General features: G+C 42.5%; 1 protein-coding gene across 1 annotated transcript in view; it reads right to left on the reverse strand.

Annotated features, from left to right (window-relative positions):
• Nucleotides 1-879: 879 nt before the first annotated feature.
• Nucleotides 880-27,370, reverse strand: part of TMEM215 (transmembrane protein 215) — a 155,252-nt gene continuing 128,761 nt past the window's right edge. The window contains exon 2 of the mRNA XM_009944411.2: nt 880-947. The gene's annotated coding sequence lies outside the window, so the exon portion shown is untranslated. The remainder of the gene's footprint in view (nt 948-27,370) is intronic.

The following is a 27,370-nucleotide window of genomic DNA, read 5'->3' on the forward strand; positions in this document are numbered from 1 at the left end:
CAGGACTGAGAGGAACAGGCAGGTCAATGTCCCAAACAAGATGGACCGTGTTTTTAATCAGAAATGTTGAGCCCATTATCACTTATGCTGCAGGTTCTCACTCAGCTGATAACAGAATCAGCCACCAGTACACATTTTCTCAAACTTTGAATGACTGCCAGGCCCCATCAGGTAAATGTAACTGCTTGAGCAACTCTCTTTTTCCCCCAGACTAATGTTTCCTATCCTTGATCACTTGGCTCAAAACAGGTAATTAGAGATAATTTTTCCAAAGCTGGAAATATTCCTTTTCCTTTTCCTTCCATTCCTTTCTGTCAGATTACTCCAGCTGCTATTAAATGGCTTGCACATGGTGTACAGGGGCTCTTTAAAACACATCACCAAGCTGCAGGTAGACTTCAGGTATGTGGGCCAACTCGCCTTTTATCTTCATTCCTCTAATGTTGTGACATGATCTGATAACGCCATAGACTCTGGGATCTTCTACTGGGTAATGACTCCCCACCAGAAACCAGCAAGTTTTCCAGTGCCATTCTCAAGGATCCATCATTGGACCTAGGGTATCTTCAAAGAGGAAACACTCCTCTGAGCCCTCTTGGAGGCTGGATGCCAGCCAGCTTTGGAGACCGGCCGGTATTATTGTTGAGCAGAGGAAGCACCAGGGTGCTGGCCCCTGTTGACATGAGGCTGGCACATCTCACGCAGTAATCGACAGCAGATGGGGACATGCTGTGGCGGGCCCTTTGTGAGGCTGTCTGGAAGATCTGCTCCAGCGCGCGGCAAGGTTTGAACAAGGCAGGGCTGAGTGCTTCGTGCTCGGACTGAAGACACAGGGGCCAGCGGCGGAGGAGAAGGTCCGCTCTCATCACTCCTGTTCACACCGTCTCTTCCCTACAGACAGGCCATAAGCACCACCAGGGAATACGTTACTTGCAGATGGGTATTCTCTGAAAATTAACAGAGACAAGTTCATGTACAATTCTGAACACAGCCAAAGTTTTTAAAAAATTCTTACTTTTGTAAAAATTGTGTGCAATTACTTCCCCCTCTGCTGTCATAAACAGGAGAAAAATGAAATGTTTCACAAACCTTATTTTCAGTGAAACTAGTGCAGTTTTTGATTTGGATATTTCATTTTTACAATAAAACTTCAGCTGGGTTTTTTTTTGTTTTTTTAGAAACAAAACCAGAAAGCTGTTTCTTTCAACAGCTGTTTTCTCTCAAGGAAAATTATCAGAAGCTTCTGGTCATCTTGTGTTGTTGGTGGATTATATTATTCATAAAATTAATGATGTGGATTAGAAATCCTTATTGATACCATTCCTTGCAATTCTGCCCAAAATATCAGGTGAAACCATTGCTATCAGCATATTATAAGAAGAGTTTGCTGATCTCTAACCAATGCGTTTTGTCTTGTTTGTATGCAGGCTTTAAATACCACAGGGTAGTCTCTTCCCACCCGTGCAAACAATATAGTGAGGATCTTCTCTTGGCTGAGACTCCAAGTATTTCTGTAATATATTATAAATTGCTGTTATCATACATATAAGTTCTTTTCAACATGGGGAAAGCTTCCATCCACCTGGGAAGAGATGTGCTGCTCCGGTTGGAGGCTATCTCCAAACAATCCCATCTGATGAGGTGGGACTGCCCATGAGGGATGCTTCCTGGGCACTGGAACTGCAAGACAAGGACCAGCTACTAATTTCCCCAAACACAAGCTCACAGGCCCAGTGTGGCAGAAGGGGAGGACTGGAAATGGTATTTTAGTATTTGGGATATTTAACATGCTTTTTGTCAGTTCTCCAATTAATTATATAGGGCATACAAACACCCCACCAGCAGTCTTCTGACTGTTGTTTTGTTGTTTCAGCTCTCAAAATGGTTATTTTAAGCACAGAATAGTAGCCCATCAGTCTTGCTTTCTGGGCAAATCTTGCCTCATTCTTTAAGCTGATTTTTCCCTTCCTGGGGAGAAGAAACCCCATCCCAAAGAGCTAGCATAAAACCTGTGCATGCGTACCTTGCCAATTCTATCTTTAAACACAGCTTTTTGTTAGTCAGGAGTTAGGCATCCTGTGGGTCTTCCTGCGTAGCAGTGACTTCTGCAAACATGCAGAGGAGAGCAGGCTGTCTCTGGCAAACTCTCAAGCGGAGACTTCATGGGTACACATGAGATAATAAAGCAAAACTCTACAGGTATTAAAGAATTTTTGAAGATGTGAAGAAAGTGGTGTGTCCTGATGCTGCGGTGAAGCAAAATCCCTGTTCTTTGGGTGAGAAGGGCACTCATGCTCAGGGTCAGGGCTGAACTCCCAAATGAAGCCCATGCCAGTAGTCTGCAGGCAGGGGCTTAAACTCTCATGGCTCTTGGACTAAAGGATGGGAGGAGTAGATTGAAGAGATGCCACTGTTGCTATGGCCATACGTTTTTCTCCTGCTGCTGCTGGTCTCCTGTCCAGGAAGAAATGCCTAGTAAAGTTACATACAAGTTGCAGACTTAGAAGAATTGTTTATTGGTTACAGTCAGGGCCAACTGGAGATAATCAGCAGCTCCCGAAAACAGCCCTTTACTTCCCCTGTCAGCTCTCTCTGAGCTGCACACAAGCCACAGTTTGCAGTGGAGGGGGAGCAGGAGGAAGAGATAATCAGAAGCACATGTAGGCATTAACCACATATTTGCTGAACCTTTTTGTAGGCAGTGGTTCGGGGAGACTGCCTGGCTAGAGGAGAGAGTTGAGAAAAATAGCTCAGCATTGCTGAAGCTTAAGGACTTGCACTCTTCCCTCACACGCAGCAGTGTGGTACAATTTGCTACAAGGGGAGGGGCAAAGCCCAGCACCAGCCTTGGTCAGTGGCTTAGCATGGGCAGCTGCTGTGGGACCACCATATCAATTGTTTCTGGTGAAGAAGCCGACTCTGCTGATCACAGAATCACAGAATCACAGAATCACAGAATAGTAAGGGTTGGAAGGGACCTCTGTGGGTCATCTAGTCCAACTCTCCTGCCGAAGCAGGGTCACCTACAGCAGGCTGCACAGGACCCCGTCCAGGCGGGTCTTGAATATCTCCAGAGAAGGAGACTCCACCACCTCCCTGGGCAGCCTGTTCCAGTGCTCCGTCACCCTCAGAGGGAAGAAGTTCTTCCTCATGTTCAGACGGAACTTCCTGTGCCTCAGTTTGTGCCCATTGCCCCTTGTCCTGTCACTGGGCACCACTGAAAAGAGCTTGGCCCCATCCTCTTGACACCCACCCTTCAGATATTTGTAGGCATTTATAAGGTCCCCTCGCAGCCTTCTCTTCTTCAGGCTGAACAAGCCCAGTTCCCTCAACCTCTCCTCGTAGGGGAGATGCTCCAGTCCCCTCACCATCCTCGTAGCCCTCCCCTGGACGCTCTCCAGTAGCTCTTCATCTTTCTTGAACTGGGGAGCCCAGAACTGGACAGAGTACTCCAGATGAGGCCTCACCAGGGCAGTGTAGAGGGGAAGGAGAACCTCCCTCGACCTGCTGGCCACACTCTTCTTGATGCACCCCAGGATCCCATTGGCCTTCTTGGCAGCCAGGGCACACTGCTGGCTCATAGTTAACCTGTCGTCCACCAGGACACCCAGGTCCCTCTCCGCAGAGCTGCTCTCCAGCAGGTCCACCCCAAGCCTGTACTGGTGCATGAGGTTGTTCCTCCCCAGGTGCAGGACCCTGCACTTGCCCTTGTTGAACCTCATCAGGTTCCTCTCTGCCCAGCTTTCCAGCCTATCCAGGTCACGCTGAATGGCAGCAAAGCCTTCTGGTGTATGTACCACACCTCCTAGTTTGGTGTCGTCAGCAAACTTGCTGAGGGTACATTCTAACTCTTCATCCAGGTCGTTGATGAAGAAGTTAAACAAGACTGGGCCCAGTACTGACCCCTGGGGGACACCACTTGTCACCAGCCTCCAACTAGACTCAGCGCCGCTGATGACAACCCTCTGAGTTCAGCCATTCAGCCAGTTCTGTATCCACTTCACCGACCACTCATCCAGCCCACACTTCCTGAGCTTCCCTAGGAGGATATCATGGGAGACTGTGTCGAAATCCTTGCTGAAGTCAAGGTAGACAACATCCACGGCTCACCCTTCATCTACCCAGCCAGTCATGTCATCGTAGAAAGCTATCAGATTGGTCAGGCATGATTTCCCCTTGGTGAATCCATGCTGACTACTCCTGATAACCTTCTTTTCTTCCACTTGCTTCATGATGGCCTCCAGGATAAGCTGCTCCATCACCTTTCCCGGGATGGAGGTGAGGCTGACCGGCCTGTAGTTCCCTGGGTCCTCCTTCTTGCCCTTTTTGAAGATTGGAGTGACATTGGCCTTTCTCCAGTCCTCGGGCACCTCTCCTGTCCTCCAGGACCTCTCAAAGATGATGGAGAGTGGCTCAGCAATGACATCCGCCAGCTCCCTCAGCATCACTTCACAGTGGTCTTGCAGAGTAGTTTCCAGTCCAGCCTAATATGATATTTAGACTGGATTTACGCTTTTCTTTGTCTCACCACCTGCACAAAGTGACTGAGGGCACTAGTTAATCTCTGAGACATCAAGAGAGTTAGTCAGAGGATGGCAACTGGGAGAAAGCTCCTTCCCTCCCTTTGCTTTTAATTCTCATTCAGAACTAAAATCTCTGAACAGGGATTGTCTACCACCTTGTGCTGGCACAGAGCTTAACACAGCATCGCTTGGATTTCCACTGGGGAAATGCATTTTACACCTACAGTATAAACAGTCATTGAAAATTTCTGCTCCTTTTACTTCCACAGTCAAGCAAAGGCAAGGCAAGTATTTCCTCTCCCAGGCCTGCTAGTGAGAAAACACTTGGACCGCCACTGGTGACCCCCAACAGGAATGGTAAACACATCTCTCATCCTCTTTCAGGAGAAGTATTTGGTGACTGTGTTCACCAGCAGGTATTTGGACACCAATCTGCTAGGTATTTTGATACTGGTCCATCTGCTAAAGGAATATTTCTACCAATTCCCTTGGTTTTTAATGTAGAACATCTGTGTCTTCTTTCCTGAAATAGTTTGTCTTTTTTATTTCCTTAAAGTAAATCAATGAATGAAATGTCTGCTTTGCTCCTGAGTTTGCTTTGCTGCTGTCCAAAAGCTTTGCAGGCAGCTTAGCACACGCACAGCAAATAATCCCAGATTCTCACACACACAAACACACATGCAGACCCATGCATATGCACATAAAACCATTACAATTAATTTCATCTGAACAGAGTGTCTCATCTCGGACTTCAGTTTCAAGAAAATGACCCGATGAACTCTAGATTACCTGAGTCAGACAGCTTGTCTGACCTACTGCAAATAATTTTCCTGTGACTGAGAATGTCCTTGGGCCTCTGTGTCTTCTCATAGAATAAAACTGTTTCCATCTGCATGAAAATGTTGATTTTTGACAGATTTCTCCTTTGGACATTGTCTAAAGAAGACTGGTGAATATTTAGAGCATCCTGCATTCCTCACCTGCGGTAGTATGCTTCCAAAAGGGTCAAGTTGAAAAGTCTTGGTAAAAATCTTAAATTACCAAGAAAACCATCTTATATACTTTCCTTTACTGAACTGAAACCTGAATCCAGCAGTGAGGTTCAGTGGAAAATAGTCCTCTGACTGTTTGTTAAGGCTTTGGGGCATGCTTTGAGATGTTCTTTTAGGTGGTATTACAGGGGATATGAGATTGCCCATGAAAACAACAGGAAAAATGAGAGATGACTCAGTTGTGTGCTTTTTTAATTCTCCTTCTGGCTGACCCATTTAACTTGGGGAACTATTCTGGAGTACTCAAGAAGATGCAGGATTAAACCAAAAGAACTAACTAGTGCTTTCCTTTCAACTAAAGGAACAAAACTTCTTGTCTATTCTCAATTTTACCCAATCCTGGAAGATGAAGTCCCGATCTTTAAATTAAGAGGTCTTCTTCTCAGGAGGATGGGGCCAAACTCTTTTCAGTGGTGCCCAGTGACAGGACAAGGGGCATTGGGCACAAACTGAAGCACAGGAAGTTCCATCTGAACATGAGGAAGAATTTCTTCCCTCTGAGGGTGATGGAGCACTGGAACAGGCTGCCCAGGGAGGTTGTGGAGTCTCCTTCTCTGGAGATGTTCAAGACCCACCTGGACAAGGTCCTATGCAGCCTGCTGTAGGTGACCCTGCTTCGGCAGGAGGGTTGGACTAGATGACCCACAGAGGTCCCTTCCAACCCCTACCATTCTGTGATTCTGTGATTCTGTGATTCTGTGATTCTGTGATTCTGTGATTCTTCTCTTTGTTAGCCATTGTTTTTTTTACCTCAGCAGGCAAATTTTATAAATACAACCACTTCACAGAATGAAATATCACACATCCTGGAAACACAAATAACTTTCATATATCTAAGTCATGATAAGAAGTACTGTAAATGAAATTTTAACAAGATAACCAGTGTTTTGCTTTCCATTAATCCTTGAAGCACCTCCCTCTGGGATAGCTTTGGAACTGAAAATGCATTACTGCACATCTCATTAATACCATGTGCTTTCCCTCAGTAAAAAGAGCTTCTGTCCTATGAGTCTCTTGGCACAGGGATCCAAGCTGGGCAGCTGTAGTAAAAGCAGCCCATTTGTTTCCTTCTGTCTACCCTCAAGAACAACCCTGAAAGCACTGAGAGGGGATATTGCAGCATCAGGCTGGACACATCAGGAGATAGTTTTGTTACGTGGGTTCACACATAACCAAATATTGTTCACCTGAGAAGATAATGATAAATAATTAGAATTGACTTCACTGTAGAATCACTTGCTACAAAATACAGTTTAGAAATTCACAGATTTTGAAGGTCAAACAGGACCACATGCTCACCTTTATTGGTTTTCAACTTAATAGTAACCATGGTGCTTGATGGACGCTAACAGTAGACTAATAAGTTGGTTTTGAGAAAAACAATATTTTCCAGGATTAAACCCATCTTGAAGACATACAAAAGGTATAGCGCTAGTCTTCATTACTCATGCCTTCATTACACCCTGGCAATCAAGTGCTTTCTTTCTAGATTTATTACCTTTTAGCATGCCATACTAACTAGTGCCCGCCTGTAATTCACCAGTCCCTGTGCAGATTGTGAAAAAAGTGGAGGAAATTAAGAAGGTTCCACAGACACCGAAATTAGCAGGGGCACCCAAACTACTGTGCAGAGGAGTTATATGGCCAATTCATAATTTCCTGCACTAGTTTGGAATGGGTCCTGCAGACAAACAGCTGGGCTGTATTTCAGCAATTAAAGGAGCAGGGCATGATTAACCTTTACTGGCTCAGAAACTGATTCCCAAAGGCTTCAGTTGCTTGCCTCTGAAAGCAATAGCTTTGCACACCAAAGCATTGTGGGCCTGAGGGTATGTGTGTCAACATGTTTTTCAGCCCAGAGGCCAGATGCCCAGCAAATTTATGTCAGAAAAGTTCTCCTGAAGTCAATGCCACATTTCTCTCTGCGCTGTCATGTCTATTTTAAAATAAAAAGAGGATCTGGGGCACAACAAACCTTTTTTCCTAAACCCAAGCTACCTGGACTTTTCCTTGCAGGCTTATTGCTGTTTAGCTAATCTTAGGCTAAAAAGAGCATCACACACTGAACAGCAAAATGCTGGTTCCAACATTATGTCAAGTTCTCAGCAAAAAACTTCCTAACTGCTAAGTATTTCCTGGCAGATTCAAATAAACAGAAAGGTGGGCATTTGTAAAAAGCATTTTAGGCAAAGTATCCCATAGGCAGAGCAGATTTACAACATATGAGCTAGACAGTGGGGCAAGTTCCTGCCAGACATGGTTGCTGAGGCTTAGGACAAACTGCCTGCTGACTTCCGCAGAGTTTTCTAAGGCCTTACATCAAGTTCAAGCACTGTGAAGGCCAAGAAAGCACCCTTCAGATTTTGTACTTTCAAGTCTCCTTGTCAGATGTTGCTATTTCTGGCATTCCTTATGCAGTTTGTACACCACAAGAAACAAATACTTGGGGAAGTGTTGATGATTTGGCTAAAATTTTTCATATTTTTGAATGGAGAAAAGCTTAAAATTTGTATATCCAAACCTATACAGAGGCAGGCAATTTAGTAGTGCTTTTATTATGGCTGCCAATTTGTTGCAGAGAAGTTATGAAATTAAACTACAATAAGGTTAAGGATTTATACTTGGAAAGCAGAGTAGGTTTCGTGCAACCTGATGCACTTCCACTCTTTCCGTCTCTCCTGAGCGCAGACTCTGACACAGCTTGGAAGCTGGTTATAAATCAAATCTACAGCTGCTTCATGTATCACATGATGTCTGGACTAACTGGTACAAAGTGGTACTAATCGTGCTTCTGCTTATGTGAAGAGCATTAGCAGAGACAATTTTGTCATCTAAAACATCGCGATTACTGTAACAAAGAGTTGAAAAATCTGGATTAGGTTTTTGAGTGTTCGAGAGAAGGTTTCAAGAGAAGAATGCCAGGTTCATGTTCCAGTGAGTTAGAAAGGCTATGAAGCAAGTTTATCTGTCTCTTAGAAGTTTATGTGACTCCTAGATATTTATCTAACTCATAGAAACAAGCAAACAATACCAACATACAACATCTTTTTTTCAAAGTGAGACAGAATTCACATATAAGAATATAACCTGGAGGTATTTATGTGGCTGAAAAAAGTACCCACATACAGGACGTGAACCGACAACAAAGTAGTCTAGTATATGACTTATTGTGAGTAAGTTTATCAAGATTTGACCACAGCTGATAAACGATTTGCCTATGCATGTAAATAGATAGGAAAAAAAAAAACCAGAACAACCGCTTTACCACAAGAAAAATGTGTTATGATGGCAACTCTATGCTCGCTGTCCAGTGTTGTGCAAATCTCTTGTAATGTAACTCTGATGATTTGTGTATCTAAATACTTTGTGAGGGTTGCACTTATTTCTTTTGGTTTTCTGAGAGCAGAGTCCAATAAAACACTCATATGGAAGCTGAATAAGAAAACTGTGTTATTGGAAACACACAAGTGGAAATCTGAAAATAAATGTGCCTGTCAATACAGAAGCAAAATTTCCAAACTGGGTTCTTATTCACTGCTTTGTATATTATAATTCTTTTCATTATTGCTTGGGATGTTAATTAGATAACTTTGCACAGATGCATAAAATTCAACTGGTCATAGCTCTGGGTTTTTTTACTTTTCTCACTCATAATTCACAAACTTTAATGAAAACAAACGTAGTTATGCATGCATTTAATCAGAAAATACAAAAAAAGTATAGATGAAACCCCAAAACCTGATGTATGGCCCACAGATCTTTTGTAAAGGTCAAGAGCAACAGAATTCTGTTCCCTTACTCAGAAGAAGGGCCTCTCTGAGAGTGGGCAATGCCTGATGTGGCTTAGACAGGGGAAGTGTGTGCATGCCAAGGACCCTGAAGTCACTGCTTACTTCAAAGCTGTAACTTGAGCTTCCCCAGTGACTTTGCAATAAATCAAATAAAACAGCCTGAGGGAGCACGGGAGGCAGGCCAGGCAAGCAAAAGACATGGGGGAAAAAGAAAGTGCTGTGACAATGAAATGTCCAGGAGACAAAGCTGTCCTGCTACGGGTGCCCAGTCAACAAATGTGAAAGTATAGCAAATGGCTTGAATGGTGCTTGTTTTCTGCATTCAAAGAATTGAACTGTGGCATCCCCAAATATGGTTAACACTCACAGAGCTTAGCAGTAATGTGGGCCATGCTGTGTAAACTTCTTCATACATGATTTCTTCCGAGTCACACAGTCCTGATAATTTTATTTTTTTAAGTCATGCAAGCAGATGTCACACAGAGTCTAGCAAGTAACTTTTTATCAGCAACATTTATCTCAGCTTAGGTCTTCCGAAGTCAAACAACAGAAATGTACAGTGTAGGAGGACACAGGAGAAGCTGATCGAGCTATATGAATTTTGAAGATCATGAACCTCTCTTATTTAAGACCAGATCTTGGAGCCCTACTCACCTAGAAGCGAAGCATTGGACTTGGATTTACAGATGATTGCTGCAAACCAAGACAGTATACAAACTTACTGTGCTGGTAGGTTCATGTCAGCCATCTGACAGGATGCTCTTACCCTTCAATGAGCATGAGAAGAAAAGTGTCCTACCCGTGACTGAAGAAAGTCTACGCATACACACACTGCAGAATAAAAGCAGTTGCTCAGTGACAACTGAGGCCAAAAGATCTATTCAAACTGCTTTGTACATGTAGGTAATCAAATGCTCCAGGAAGATTCCTTATTTTGCTGTACTGAATAGAGTTCGTTGAGTAATCTAACACAGGTACTTACATGGCACATAAAAGCATCTATCAATTGTTTAAAGTATTTTGCCTCCCAAGCTTGCTGTGAGGTTGACAACTTGTATTATAGCCATTAAATTCATCAAGGATGACACTGATTTAGGAGGGACAGAAGGATCCCAGATCCACTGAAGTTAAAGAATGCTTTTGATCCAAGCAGAAGTTAAGAAGTTCCTTGAAGCAATGCAGAAAGCTAGAGGACAAAAAATGACTGCAACAACTTTTCTCACAAAGCAAGCTGTTGCCTCAATCACTGGGTATTTTTCCATGTCTAGAACTGTACTTAAAACTACATTTGTAAAATTCATCTGATGACACCATGAGGCCAATTTTTGGTCCATTTACATATACAGAAATATAATGATTTCTACTCATAAGAGTGTCCAGGATTAACATTTGTGAGCAAACAAGTTACTGTTATTCACTACTGGCCATTTGTCATTCCAATATATACAGAGTTTGTCAATTAGTCAGGAAACAGGCTTAGCTCCCTTTCGCTTATGTTGGCAGCAGCACACATAAAGACTCTTTGCATTAGCTCATATCATGTCTGATATGATTTGCAAAATGTGACTTCTTCAAAGAAGTCATTCTGGGGTGCATTAAGAAGAGCGTGGCCAATAGTTCAAGGGAGGTTCTCCTCCCCCTCCACTCTGCCCTAGAGAGGCCCCGTCTGGAGTACTGTGTCCAGTTCTGGGCTCCCCAGTTCAAGAAAGAGGAGGAGCTGCTGGAGAGAGTCCAGTGGAGGACTACAAAGGTGATGAGGGGGCTGGAGCATCTCTCTTATGAGGAAAAGCTGAGGGAGTTGGGCTTGTTTAACCTGAAGAAGAGAAGGCTGAGAGGGGACCTCATAAATGCCTACAAATACCTTTAGGGTGGGTGTCAAGAGGATGGGACCAGACTCTTTTCAGTGGTGCCCAGTGACAGGACAAGGGGCAACGGGCACAAATTGAGGCATAGGAAGTTCCAGCTGAACATGAGGAAGAACTTCCTCACTCTGAGGGTGATGGAGCACTGTAACAGGTTGCCCAGAGGGGTTGTGGATTCTTCTTCTCTGGAGATATTCAAGGCCCACCTGGACACAGCCCTGTGCAGCCTGCTGTAGGTGACCCTGGGGGGGGCTTGACTAGATGACCCACAGACGCCCCTTCCAACACCTAACATTCTGTGATTCTGTGATTCTGTGGATAACTGTTCGTAATGATTGGATTCAAAACAATACATTTTCTATATATTTTCTATAATCAAAGTGGGATGAATCTGCTCAACTATTATTAAATGTCAGCTGCACACCATTTGCAAGAAAACTGGGTTTCACCAGAATTTTGATACAATTTTCCTTTTCATAGCTTCTGTAGGAGCACTGGCAAAGCACATTTTCCTGACACAAAAATACTTTAATGGAGCAAAAATATTCTGGGCTCAATTCAACCGAAACGAACTTCCACAGTCTCTTCAGGGTTCACAATGAATGTCTCCTTGTTCAAGAGACAAGCTAAATGCTCTAGAGCATTCATGCCAAGCAGGCTTATTCATTACACATTCATCTTTTCCCTAGTGAATCTTAGCCTGGGTATCTACACTGCCTTGACACCCCAAAGGTAAGGCTATAACTGACAAAGCTGACCCATGTGAATTTACTTTGTTTTCTGAAAACGGAACCTTGAAGATCATCCAAGGGAACAGCTAGTTCAAGGGGAGTTAGTTTTGCAAGGAGACCAGCCTTATAGGCTTGACTGTTCTTTCCAACTGGAAGACATGATGAGAAAGGTTTAGTAACTTTAACTTATGTAAAAATTAATAAGGATGTTGGGGGAAGGAGAGTCTGGAGATCATAAATACTTCACTACTGAGTGTTAGGAAAAAAAAAAGAGTAATGAGTGGGTAGGCAGTAAATTATTAAGCTATCGTTCAGCAAATCTAGACAGGGGAATTAAGTAGGAAAAGAGTAAAATTCTTAAGAATTTATTTTATTGACTAGTTTCCAACTTAGAAGAAGGTTAGAACTTTCCCCTTAATTTGGGGGCAAAGGTTGTAGCTGGTTCTCTTCTTGTAAGGGATTGCTGATGTGTGTTATTAATCATCTTCTTCAGTGCTGTTACAAACCTTGGCAGACCTGCATAGCACGGTGATGACTGAAAAAGACCAGTAGCGCTTGATGACTGGCCAAAAACTCAGCATTACCTGCAGCTGCACAAGGTGATTACTGCTGATCTAGACATGAATAGCACAGGCATCAAGAGACACAGGATCCAGGGCACTACCAAGCACCGTCTCACATGAAAGAAGGAAAGCGGTACCATCAAAGAGAGTGAGCCCTGCCACCTCACGTGCTCTCCTAATCCCTGTTGCTGGCCAAAACACCTGCCCAAGATAAATGGTGTTGACTGGTTGCAGCCTGTGAGCTGCAGACCTACACCGAGAAGTCACTTGTGGTTACACCAGATGTGTCGCCTTTTAAAGATCAAAGGCGTTTCTGTGGGTGGAAGGAGACCATTTTCACTTCCTGTTCGTAAATGACAGTGGAAGCTCCCTCCCTGGCCACCAACAGCAAAATTTGGAAGCTGTCCAGAGAGTTGCAATGAATGCCCATCACACATTTCCCAGCTTCCTTGACTTACTTACCCCAGGTGGCCAAGATACTGTTTAGTGAGAAGGAGGCCTGGTGACTCAGTTTTCATAATAGTGACCCCTTTGCACTTCCACTGGTGCACATTCGCTGCCACAAGACAATGCCACGTTCACCAGTGCTTGTGTATGCACCTCCGTGAACCCTCACACTGATCTTGCTGGAGGTGCACCATCACTCATCTCTTCTAAATTCAGCAGGCAGGGTACATTTCTGGAAACATATTCATCCAACCAATGTCAGACACCCTGCAACAAGGTTAATGAATCCCGACAGTCAGCAAAAAAAAGGGCTGAGACACCCCACAGCTTGAACAGGAGACTGCTGAGAGCATCACAGCACAGCTTGAGATGAGCCCTGGCACACTGTGGCAAACCATGGTTCAGTCTTTAAGAGGTGACCTTTCCAACCAATGTCCTTTGCCTCTTCAGCACAGCTCACAGTCTTCATTCCTCCTTCACCACCCCACCATGCCAGTAGAAGGAAATTCAAGTCACGCTCTGAGCTTCTTTAGAACAAAATCTGGCATAGCAGTGAAAAACCATTTTTATGGGCTTTTTAAAATAAGACACTGGATTTTGTATTGAATTGGCTGAGACATGCATTCTTTTTTGCTGAGTGGACGCTAAATGCAGTAATTCCCAGCAGAGGAAGGGAGATGACAGTTCAGGGCAGTAACTTTTCAAACTTCTGCCTCAGTATGCCTCTGCTCTTATTTTTAGTACCTTGAGTTCTCACACTTGCCTGTTCTCTTTTTTTTTTAGTTTCCCTTTTTTCTTAGGTGGGTGGCATATTGCTTTCTTCTTATATGTACAAATATTTTTAAATGCCAACATGATTTAGAAGCTCTTGGAAACGATTCTCTGAGAGTGCATGGAATATTAGCTGCTAAGCAGCTATGCTCATTTTCAAAATTGGTCTGGGACTTTAAAGTCAGTGGTAACCATTTGGAGATGGTTCCATGAAACCATATATGCAAGTAAAATAATCTAAAGCTTCTGAAATAATCTGTGAAGAAAGAAATAACAAGTAACATATGTAATAACAAGGTAGGAACTAATGTTGAAATCAGCAGAAAGAAAAGGATATTTGGTCCAATTCCACCATTTCAGGACATGATTTTTAAATCTCAGCTCAATTTTTTGATCAAAGACAGTAGCAGGGAAGCCTGACATCAGTTGTTCTTAGATGCTTGACATTTTGATGGGAGCTTTTACACGGTACAGCAAACTCTATGAATCACAGTGCTGAAATAAAAGACAGAGAAAATACGAATTTACTAGTCAGTCTGAAGTTCTAAGTATTTTTTGATAGTATTGTTTCACTGATTTAAGTGTTATTATGCTGCTGAGATTCTTTGGCAGATCTACTTACTTCCCACTGGTCAAAGTTAAGATGAAGTCTACGCTTTTAGGAGGGAAAAATAAAAAAAAAAGAACTACTGTCTGATACTGCAGATAGAGTTTACAAATTTTCTCGAAAACATCTTCTCCCAAAAGAAAAAAGTAAAATGTTGAGATTCTTTCTGACATACAATAGAAGATAAATGGTTGAAAAAAATAACTTAATCTGAATCTTCATTTTTTGCTTTAAAGCCACTAAAAAAATTTAAAGCCAATTCTTAGTCAATTGAATTTAACTTATTACAGCTGAATTCATGATCTGTCAAAATACAGTGGGAACTCAGGAACCTGAGCCCTATTTTCAAAAACATCTGTAAGTCTCCACCCAAGTGATTTTCAATCTAACTTACGTACATGTAACAATTTTTTACAGAGGCTTAAATTTCAATGCTTCTCAGTGTAGTGGAAGCTTCTAATTTCTGAAAACCCAAGACTCTAAAAGCTGAAGTGGCCCAAAAGCCTTTAATGACTTCCAGCTTCAGGGTCTGACTTTACACGTGAGAATGGCTAGAATAGCTCCCACCACTTTCTTAAAGCTAGCCAGCTGCCCCAGAGAAGACACAGCTGCCTATGGAGCAGTCGATGCTCTGCCACGGTTTACAGGCCAGCACATGAAGGTAAATCAGAACTAGTTTCCACTCCCTTTAAAGGTCTGTGCTGTCATGGGTAGTGCAGCTGCTTGCACAAGCAGCTGATCTGCCTCAGCAGCGGGGTGGTGTGTGTGGATGGACAGCTGGGGCAGGAACTGCTGTAACCATCTCAGCGTAAGTCAATGCTGGTTGCAGATTTGAGGCTTCAGGCACGTAGGAAAATTTCTCCCAGCTTTTCCGGTTTGTATTAAAAAGAAAACAAAACATTTACTCTTAACTGTGATATTTCTACCCAATTCTGAATATCTACAGGCCGTGCTTACTCACATGCATCTCTAGGTATTCAAGGTGATAACAGACTTGATATCAGGCAGTAACAAAGACAGACAACAGCTACCAGTTTAGTTCTGTTTTTCTGTCCACTTCGTTAACTTACTGCAAAAATGAATCAAAGCACCATGGCTACACCAATGAAAAATGCCCTGTTCAAAACCATTTCTATGGAGAAGCAGGCTTTCTCATAAGTCTTTCAATGGGAAGTATGCAATCACTCATTCTTACACTGGGCAACGGCTTTGCTTTTGATCTTTGATCCTATTGTCCTCAGCTAATGAGAAGCCACATTCTGTTTGGAAAGCATGGCAAGGGTTTATGCCATTGTCTTGTCTTGCAAGTCCCATAAAGTTTTAAATCCTTAGCAGCCTGAAGAGTGGTGACACGTGTTCAGAGCAAGTTCTATGCTGTTTTTTGTTTTAGTGACTGGAGTTTCCCTTTCCGTTCTTGTACATAATTTTCTTTCAAAAGAATAGATCTAGAAAGGTTTGGTTTACACACAAAAAGCCCCTCTTTTAAGTACATATGTATGCACACAAATGAGCACATGCCAGTAGGCCCAGTCATCACCATAATCTTAGGACTGACATTTAAAAACTGGCCAAGAACTCCCACTGGCAATGACTGTCCTCAGCAATGTCCCAGGAGCCTGAAGCACTGGGCCTGGAGTGAATTGTGTCTTCTCCTTCACCTGGTCAGCCCCAAGCATGCAAGTCTGTCTCCACCCTGCATATCTCTTAAGCACTTCTTGAGTTTCCTGGCCCAGTAGTGAAAAACAGCTGCTGAATCCTACCTGAATTGGCATTGAGTCCTTTTGAGATGATGAATCTGACAAAGAACAGCCATCCAGGCTAGCTGTCCTCCTTGCCAGAGTGGATGAAGCATTGTGGCTCCCTGATACTATATTTTCCCTGGAATTCTTTTCTTTGGAAAATTCAGATTGCAAAGGCTGCTTGCAGACAAGTTTGCCCTGAGTTTTGACCACTTAGTTACACATGAATAAAAAAGAACCCGTATAAGCAGGGATTTAAGCAAATAATTTTTTCTGATGTTGCTGAGCAAAGAGGAAGTTTGGTATCTGAAGATGAATCTAACCACGAAACATGGTGCAAAACATCTGTCTCAGCTTTGATTGGAGCCTAGTAGACTCCACATCTAGAAAAGCCTTGACATCCAAAAAGGAGGCTGAGGCAACACAGACTTCGCACAGGACCGCTTATTACTATATTGTCCTAAAAAAGCAAGGACTCTCATGCCGTAAAAGGGACTTCGTGCCATCAAGAGAATTGAAGAAAACCTAATCTTTTGTATCATGTGTAAGTTACTTGTCTCAGAAGCTCGAGAAAGTGAGAGACTGTTACTGTTAGTCAGTTTTCAGTAAGCTGTGAGCATTTAGGTGCTCAGGGCTGTATAGATACCAGCACTATATCAAAATAAGCAGTCCCAGCAGGCTGCACCAGCTGGTGGTGATGGAGAAGGGCTTCACCATAATGACCTGCCTGAGTTCTGTGGTGAGTCAAAAAAGGTCTAAATGGGTGATTTTTCTCTTCTGTATCTTTTCATTCTCTTCTCAAAGTGTTGACTTGTTCCATGCTACTCAAATTTTCTATTGTGGTGCTTTTCTTTCCCTTTATATCTTTACCTCTTTCTCCAGCAGTGACAAGATTCCCACACTTTTAATGCCATCTTTCTCCCCCTTTGCTTTAAACTTCCCCCAAAACAAACCAAAAAACCTCCAAACACAACCAAACTCCAAAACCTCCCTATATAAATAACAGCTCCAATGTGATTTCATTTTTTTCTTCTCTTTTACCAGATTTTTTATTATTCATGTCTCTTTCCTGTTTCCAACACATTATTTGAAGTGAAAAGGCTGGCATAGGCTTTAGGAAAGACACAACAGATCAAAGCAAATTCTTTTGAGTCTATGCCTGTGCAACCAACAGAAGTAAACCAGCTTAAGTTAGTGCCTAAAATGAATTTGGAGAACTTGAATTTAGGATGGAAGAGGTTTTTCAGTGATAACAAAGCAGATATTGTATGGAGTTGGAGACATACAATAAAAAAATTGGCATTTCAAGCCAACATTTCTGCGGTGTTCCTTCTCAGCTTTAAATTGTGGCTTTACAAAATGCTCCTGAACTCTTAATAAATACTGTGAATACCTAGCACATATAAAATAATCAATCACATCTTTTTTCCTGCTTTTTCCTGACCCGAGATGTTAAAAAAGTCTTCCTTTAAGATGATATCTAGCAGTTTCTACCATCTTTATACCACCTTTCCTCTACAAGTAGATTCCTAAGTTCCCTAATCACCTGCCGCAGCTGTGACAGACTTTAAAGTTCACCTTCTTCTTTCCAGACACCTTCTAAATAATGGCTCAAGAATTTACTTGGGATGGGTCCCTCTCTCACACACCTTGCTTCAGGTGCCCATTCTACACCTGCCAGGAAGCCCAGCAGCTTCAGGCAGGTGGGTCAGTCTCACCAGTGTCCTCACGAATTTTGTGCTGCGCTTGCTCAAATTCCCTACCCCTCCATCCCTGAAGAAACAGTCAGCATGGCTCTGGCACCCCTGAGTGGCAAATGGGACTCACAAAGGTCGTGCTTGGGCTGTTATCTCTGCCCAAGCTCTCTTCATCTTTGAGATGAATCCAGTGTACACAGGACGGTTCAGGGATAGAGATGGTCTCTTAATGTGCAAGCAGAAAGCTCAGCCAACCAAGGATACTCATCAGCTCTAGTCCTTGCTGTGGCTTCACTTCCTACTGCTCACTGAGATGTCCAAAACACAAGTGTGTGTGTGTGTATATATATATGTACATATACACATACAGGTGTATAAATGTAAATCTGTATACCTAATACTACAAATCAAGGCAAACTCAGGAGTGTTTTTAAAAACTAAGTAATTTAAAGATAATGAGGTAGTAGATAAAATGTATAAGACTGTGCTATGCTGTCAGACAGGTGAATTAATGAGTGAGATTATGCTGTATTTGGATGACAGAAGAATAATACCTACTTTTGTGATGAGTTTGGTTTTGAAAAACCATGGGTATGATGTTCCTGGGCAAGGTTTCCCTGTAAATAATTTATTTGGTATAGACCTCTGTATGCAGGTTAACTTCAAACTTATGCACCCTCTAAACAGGGCTGTAAATCCTGACCATGCCCTGGCTATGATCCCCAGGGCTGAAATGAGATTCTCTTGCTTTGGTAGAAGTGCTTTTTTGACATCACTCTGTATTCTGCATATTGTGCATCTGCTAATGTACTGTAACAGACCTACCATCACACTGTGTTTTCAAAGGAGGGAAATATGAGTAAAGCAATGAATCCTGCATGCGAGAGAGGTTTGTACATTCTGGGTTGTATTTGTTTCCTCACGTTTCAACAAAGTTATTCAGCAAAGCTAACAGTGGCCATGTTTCTCTGGTCTGTGGGGAAAGATGGTCCTTCCAGAGGAACAGTCAGAGCCTGGGATAAAAATAAGTGACCCAGAAGCATTCTCTGTCGGGAGATATATCTTTCTTTAGCAGAGGAAACCCAGGGATATGATATCCGCCAGGCTAAAGTTTGCCTTTAGAAGTGCTCCAAGGATGAGAAACCTCTCACTGCTGGTGCTGATTGTATCCTCGAAAATATAATCCTTCCAAGCTGGAGGACTATGGAAAACAGAAAGTGTCATTTTCACAGATGTGTAACTATCTGACTCATGACACTGTGTATTGAAGAGTGTTTCCCTACTGGGATGTAGGTAGGTACGGTTCCTAAACAGAAAAACTGCAACATACCCTCATTAAACATGTTGCCTGCACTAGGGGCTCAGAAACATGCTCCTGCTATTGTAGCCTAACAGTCTCCATACAAGCAAACTCTTTTTTTGCCACCTCTCTGACAGACTACAGCTTAGACTTGCCCATTGCACTGTGGGTGAGGCAAGTGGATGCTTACTCAATGTAGATGCTCACGTAAGTGTGGAGCTGCCAGTCTCAGAAGAGTTACAGAAAGGGCCTAGCATTTAACTGCTTGTAAAAGGTGCATTTTGATTCATTGGTTATTTAAGCAGCAAACTCTTGCACAATGTTAAGACACTGAAAGTAGACAGTGTTAAGCTGCTGTAACAACAGGCATTAAGAAAGCAAGAGCTTTGTGCCTGTAGCTTAGTGACATCAGCAGAGTAACTTAGGGGAAAAAATATGTGCCTGAGATACTGGTGGGACAAGGTCAGTGCGGTCACCGAAGTCTCTAAGAAGAGGTTCTTAAACTGCTTGGAATATGCATTAGACACACTCTTGAGCCAAACAAAACCCAAAGAAAAAAAACAAGTAAAAATTAAAAAATTGTCTTCATTAATTCTGTTTGCTTGCTCGTAACTCAGGAAGTACCTCAAATCTTTTTTCCTGAGTTGCGATGTCCTGGGACAAAGTAAGCCACGACAAAAACACTCTCAAACCTTGGCCAGAACTATAGCATATGGAAGTCTCAGGAGTTTGTACTAAACACTGGGGTAAACAGCTGTACAAGAAAGCTGTACTTTTAGAAGAAGTCATTTTGGTCACCTATTGTAAAGGGAGGCTGGGTGTACTATGGGAAAAGAGCCCATAGAGTGTATAGAAACACAGATGGATTGCCACATACCTTCTTGCTGCTTTGGAGAAAGACAAATAGTCATACGCTCCTTTGGAGCTGCTAGGTCACTCTTCCTCTTTGCTCATTTTGAAGTAAGCTGGTGTTACTGATCCTCCGCTTCTATTCCTGCTGGTGTAATGAACAGTGTTAAAGACCCCTGCCAAAAATATCTTCCTTTTGGTCAGTTACTGCAGTTTAGATATCAATGCTGGCTTGATCTTCTCTGTAGAGATCATGACTTTATCTTGATAGATGGGAAGATGAACCATGCTGGAGGCAATACATTGCGTTGGGAAATGTAAGAGGAGGTACAGCACTGCCCCATTCATGCAGAGATGTGCACAGAAACACCCTGAGAAATCGTTATGTTAACTGGCCTGCTGGCTTATGTGCCACAAGGCTGAGCACTGCTCCAAGCCCTGCCTCATTTCTGGGTACTTCCCTTCTGGAGTCCATCCTCTGCTGATTCTTGAGTGTTTATTTCCCAAGATGAGCAGGGAAAATGGCACCTCCTCTCTCCAGCCTGTAGTGAGGAGAGCTCAGTCTCTCTGCCCAGCTCCACGTAGCGCAGAGAGGAGATGAGGATGCGGGTAAGGAAAGGTGGGTATTTGCTGTTTATATCCAGAAGCCTAAATGAAAGGTGGAAAAAGACTGTTGAGTGCTAACCCATTGGCTTTGGGACAGGAAGCCAGGGGAAGATAGCATGCACGTTAGGGAAAGGTGGAAGGATTGTCCCATTCTCAGCACCGGAGAAGATGGCTGAGAAAATAGTTCACAATTCCCTTAACGGACAAGGCGTTGGAAGCCCTAGAGGACTGAGAGTCTCTTCAGAGAGCATCCATCTGTGGGATGGTTGAAGTGATGAAGGAGCACAGAGAATTTTTTTTTAAATCTTGCAAATCTCCCTGGCTTATCAGGCTATGCAGAAACAGAGCAAAATCAATAATCTATCTAGTGGGCGAAGGTGGCAAGGAATGAGATCTGCATTCTCCAGTGTCCTGTAAGAAGTTTAATGGCCACAGAAGTGGGAACTCTGGGAAAAGTATGCGAGTCAAAGGATGGTGACAGCTACCACTGAAGGAGCATCAGATGCATGCCGGACTCTCTGATATACCACTGAATTGGAAGAGTTTGTGCTCTGTCACAAGTGCCTACCTTCAAACAGAGACAGAGACCACATCAGCAAAGAAATTAATGATGTGTCATCCATGGGTTTGCAATTGCCATGGAAAGCTCACTGCTAACGGTAAAGAAGTGCTGGAGTTCAGCGTTGCCGGAAAAGCAAAGAGATGTGAACACTACGAGTGTTACCTCCGACTGAGGGAGGGCAGTGCACCTGGGAGGAAAGCACGTTCAGGGAAACTTTTGGTTTTACTGAAGAGTTTTCATTTTTACAGCTGATATGCTTGAAAGTTCAAGAAACTGGTTTTAATGAAGTGGCAGGTGACAAAAGCCTATGAAAAAGAGAAGCAAATGTTAATGTTTTTGGTTGTAGACCATGATGTTTCAGAGATAGAGTCAGGGAAGTTTCCAGAAGTGCTGTGCTTCATGATTAGCTGAGGAACTTTAAAATAATGTGCACTCTTTAGGATATCTAAAGATATTATAGATATAATTTTCCAATGCTAAGGCTTTATTATTTGTTATTTTATTTCAGCTCAACATGATCAATGCGGCATATAACTGTTACAACAAGAAAATCCCATAAGGTAAAGATTAACGTACAAATGACGTGACAAATGGAAATATTATTAACATAATGTGCTACTAATATACATAAGATGCATGAATAACCCTTCAATAAATGATTATATTGTACTGAGTGAAGAAATTTTGTAAAGTTAACTACAACTGAAGTTTTGGCTTATACAGTAACTATCTTTTTTCTGCTAGATAGTATTAAATGTTAAGTGGGATATCTAGTGGTGCCTAGAGAAAGAAAAAAAATGAGAATGAAAATGCATAAAAGGAAATCTTTAAGAACCTTTCTTAAAGAAAAGTCTTAGAGCAAGAGTCCACAAAAGAGTATGTTATTCCATCAACTGGTAATGATCAAACTGGTAAACAAACTGGTAAAACAAACAACTTTCGTATGCATTCAGTGGCTTAAGATAGCCATAGTGCAAAAAAGAATCTGTGTTCTTATAGATAAAGAGAACTTGACATTTTTTCCTGAAAATATATTTTTAATAGTGTTTTTTTCTTTAAAACTGCGGAAACTCCCCCCTTTTCACCGGTTTCCTTATAGACCTCAGAAATTGAGTTCATATTAGGTGTTTGCCATCAAGCCAGCTCTAGTGTTTACTGATTCTTTAGTAATGTTTTTAATTCGAAAAGCAAAATACGGCAGAAAAAATAGTGATGTTTTCCTTAAGACAGGATAACACTTTCAGAAGACATGATGCCACATTGACATTGGAATGACACTGAAACAAGTTCACAGAATCACTCTAAACCCATTAGTATCCATACATTAGCACAAACGGTGTCAAAATCTCACTTACTATTTTCAGTGACAATCATATGTCTAGTTTTCACTTACAGTCACCACTACACAGCTATATCATGACACAAATGGTAATCCATGTTCACCCACTTCATAATACGAAACTTTTCCATTAGACAAAAATGGGACATTCAGTTGGCCACGGCTCTCACCGCTTAGTGCCTGTATGGCTATGATGGCTATTGGAGACACTGAGACTCAGCTACTTTTGCATAAAACAGGATTATTAATACTGCTAGAGAGTACGGCAATTATAGGAATTCCCTCTTTTTTTTTGGCCATTCTAATATTTCACTGACAACATACTGCTAAAGAGGGAACCAAGCACCAGAGAAAGCACACAATAAAAAAAAAAAATCTAGCAATGTGAGCATTAATATTAAATATCACTTGTGCAAAGTGTGTATGCTAACCACAAAGCAAGCACAAAATGCTTCTCATCAACAATGTATGTGACATTCAGTGATGACTTCCCATTTGGATGTACGAATTCAGGATCACCACAAGGCCCTGGGTAACTTCACTAAGTTCTGCAGCACAGAAAAACATGTCATGCTACACTGTCACCCCTTTGTTTGTGTGACAACTTCTGGTCACAGGCTGTGAACAAACTATGAATGTAAGGTGTCCTGCATGGGAGGCAGAAACCTCTACGTTGGAAGCTTCAAAAAGATGAACAAACTCTCAGCTGAAGTGACAGCACATGGCTGGCCGCTGGCAGGGTTACCCGTTGAGTGGAGGATCCTCGCTGTCAGTGCAGCTATATGTGAGGTTCAAAATCAGCAGCATGAAGGGGAATGGAAGCACTCACTGATGTCCTACACGGTATAGCTTTCTTCTTCAGCACAAACAAGGCCCTGCAGAGCATCCCACAGACAAAGCACCTCTTGTCTTTGTTTGTGCTAACCTTCTCTGCCATGGCCCCTGGCCATCACTCCCTCCCCCCCTCCTTTTTTTTTTGTTAGAGCATAAGATTTTTAAACCCTTTGAAACATGTCGTTTCCAGATGCAAGCTCCAAGTGCCCTGTCAATAGCTTCCTGCCCCGCTCCTAGGGCTGAGCAGCGGAAGGCACAGACACTTCCCCCCAAGAGCCCTCCATAGCTCACTGAAACTCTCCAGAAACTTCTCGCCTCCTGGCAGAAACCCTTCTGCACCCCCTTGCTTAACACGGTGAATCACCAGGTCACTAGGATCCCTGTTTTTCCACTGATTAGGTGTCTGGGACCGACATTTCCTGTGGTCTTTCTAATGAGCTGGTACTAGAGCTGTGTCTCCACTCCCCACCTGCAGCAGCACGTAACATGAGAAAAACATCACGGGTCTGAATGAAACACCGCATTACAACATGAATAAACTGTGTCTCGAGCACCAAAGGATGACAAGGTAATGTTAATTATTTCTGCACACTACGACAACTTAAAAGCACAAATGACAGCACCTTACATCAAGTACCTGTTAGGAGTCTTTGAAAGCATGCCAGACTTCTCACTAAGCCAGGCCAAAACAGATTAATAAAAGAAAACCAAACAATAGTTGCCTCCTGTGAGTTTAAAAGCAGAGAACCTTTTTTTTTTTAAAAAAACTGTATTAACCATCAGGTGTAATTACACCACACAAAAGGAAAAGCTTTAAAACATGTTACTTATGTACAGAAAATGAAAACCATAAAATGTTAGTTCAACCTTTTGTTCCCACTACTTCTTTTCTTTGGTGATGGAGGTTGTTTAAACATAAAAATTAAGTTAGAGCAAGGTTGGAAGGGTAAGTTAGTGATGAAGTTTCAGCTTAGTAGGATTTCAGAATAGCTTTCTGACATCCACAGGCCAGATGCATCATGCTTAGTCTGTGTGTACAGCTGAGCATCCTCACGCACACTGACCGCGAACGAGGTGCCCTGCATGGCACCCAAGGATCTTCACAACCTGTGAGCTTGACAGCACAGTCGAACCGAACCTCAGATGGGCTTCGTGCTCCAGGCTGTCATGTGGGTTTGTGCTCCAGGACTGCTGCCGTTTGATGCCTGGTGCTGGAGGATGGTAGGCTGGGCAGAAGCTATTGGCCAGCACAGCAATACTGGTGGCTCCATGGCACCCAGGGCAAAGCCAGTAACCATGCATGTTCTTTTGCTCAGACCATCTCTAACTTTTCTAAATGACTGGGGCAAACAGACTTTTTGCCTGTTCCTTACTCTTTGAGTGTGGGGGACCCTGCACGTAGGACGCAACGGCATCATGCAGTGGTCAAAATCAAATGTTGGTGGAAGAAAAACATCATTGCATGTAATCCGCAAATGCTAAGGACACGACACCTCTGTCAATAACTTCTGACTGTCTGATGTGAATTTCGTAATATTCTTGACATGCTTTGTCTATTGTATACCCAGGTACATGAGCTGTTTTGCAGCTTCTTCATCACATTCTGCCAGCAGTTACAATTACTTTAGCAGCATGTTCAATACAATAATCTCCATGGAGAGCGAAAAACCAACTGACCATGGTCCTATGCACTGCATAACATGAAGTAACAGTCATGCACTGGAACCAAACAACTTCCATCAGGACAGAGGCAAACAGTTTTGCCAGTGAGCAAAGTTATCTGTTCGCACAAATTTCTTCAGGGAAATAGCAGGTCACTCGTCTCTCAAAGACTTCTGTGGAAGGTGAGCAAGCTCAGTCAAACAGTGCAGTGGTGACTGGAGAACACTCTCTCCTGAGCTACACAGCAGGTCCAGCTGGCAGGTCTGGAGTGCAGGTTGGGTCTCCAGACCTGGTCGGGATGCCTACAGTTTGCCTTCGAGTGGGGTTATATTCTCCCTATAATCTGAAGCTGCAGCGCTTTTGAGTGAAGGTGAAATCACTGGCACATCTGCAACTGCTAGCTTCTGCAGCATCCCTCAAAAAATACCATGTGTGCCCACTGCACATTTAGGAATCAGTATAGAGAGCTGATGCAGAGTCTTTCTAATAATGGCTAATGAGGTGAAAAAATAACAGAAAGATGAAACAATGGGTTCTTACATAGGTACCGATACAGAACTAAAAAGCATGCAGATTTACATTTTCAAAATGGATTTTAAAAGCAGGAATAAGGGCTTGCCATTGCAGTTTCACACTTCTAGGCTTGCTGATCCAGAATGACTTCTATTTGTTCTCTACAAATTTATATATATAGAAAATATATTAATGTAATTAAAATATCTACATGAAGAGTTGAATACACATATGTTCCAGCTGCCATGGCCATCCAGAATTTCTGCTGAACTAATCCATGTGTAGTCAATGTTGATCTCTGAGGGTGAGCCAAGGACTTTATGGATGGCGTGAAAAAGACCCAAATAACGTTTGGAAAATTCCAGGTAATGCATAATCAGAGCAGTAAGTGGATATGGTGTGATGGCAGAAGCACCTCAATCACAGAAAAAATATGGCAAAGCCATATCTGTATTATGAAAAGCAGATTTAAGTAATCTAGGTTATACGGAAAAAGCATAGTTTAGCAGAAGGCTAAAGCCAGGGCTCCAGTTCAATATTACTAAATAATGCTCACTCTCACTTTACCCTAACACTAGCCAGAAATTTCTGTGACATGTCTTTCTTCATCTAGCAATGCATCTGTTTAATGAGCAGAGCAACCATGATGGCAGCAGCAGATTCTGTCACATAACTCGTGCCTGAAGGCCAATGTGTTCAGGTGTTGTGATCACAGCTAGATGCACACATCCCCTTTCTGGTTATTAGGTAAAAAGGATCTGAGATGCCTAATTATGCACGTGGGCATGTTTGCATGGTTGTGGGCATAGGCAGAAGAGTGGCAGGTTTGGGAACACAGCTCTGTTAGACTCAGTATGGGTCTCCTGCAGAACCTTGATAACTTTACACTAATAACTTTTACATGTCTGGGAATATCATTTGGACACTGGATTGTAAACCACAAAGCAGTGCTGGGACAATTCGTAAAAGTAAATAAAAGACACACAGGTCAACCTACACGACCCACAGTAAAGATGGCCCGGTTTGCTCTCCATGCAGAGGTCTGTTTCAAGGCCCTGCTATGCCACTGACTAGTGTTATCTTTTTTAGACAGAGGGTAACAGTGAACGCTTTGACAAGATGGAGCCAAAAGAAAAGACCTTACAAAAAGGACTCTGTTCAAAAATGGATTTCTTTTCCCCGGTTTCAAGAGAAACAATAGCTATTAGCTGTTATAGTAAATCACTAGTTGCTAATTTATGAAGGCTTTCAGACCCTTACAATTATCTGTGTGAGTGATGGATCCCATTGTGCAAGCTGCAAAGCATCCTGAGCCCACTCCAGTAAAGCTATTAAGCATGTGCTTCATATTAAGCATGCGAGGGAACACAGTAAGATCAACATATCCACATTAAGCCAGTGTTTAAGTGCTTTGCTGGACTAGGGTCAGAGTGCGTAGCAACTTGCAGGATGGACTTCTATGGGAATTTAAGTGCTTTTATCCGAAAACAACTGTCCACAATGGAGATTTGAAACTACAGTATATTCCCAGGCATATTAAGCTACCTTTCTGTGTACCTTTTGGTGAAAAACGTCTTCTAAATCAGCAGAACTACAACAATGTATCTACAGATAGAACCTGATGAATGGCAGTCTCCTGTTCAACTAATCGATCTACATCTGAACTGGAGTACCAAATAAAGAAATTCAATCCAACACACAGCACAATCTTCTTTTTCATTTGGGAAAGCCTTGGCATTATCCATCTATCACACCTAGATTTTATATGGCCTAATTGGTGTCTTGGCAGCCAGGAATCTAAATCCAGCTTCAGGAAGATGAGGGAAAAAACATACAATAAGAAAAGTGATAAAAGAATTATATTGTCACAGCCAGCTTATGATGCAGAGGAAGGGGACTGCAACTGTTCACTCCTCCCCTCT

The sequence above is a fragment of the Opisthocomus hoazin genome, chromosome Z (genome assembly GCF_030867145.1).
Source record: "Opisthocomus hoazin isolate bOpiHoa1 chromosome Z, bOpiHoa1.hap1, whole genome shotgun sequence".
Classification (NCBI taxonomy): Eukaryota; Metazoa; Chordata; class Aves; order Opisthocomiformes; family Opisthocomidae; genus Opisthocomus; species Opisthocomus hoazin.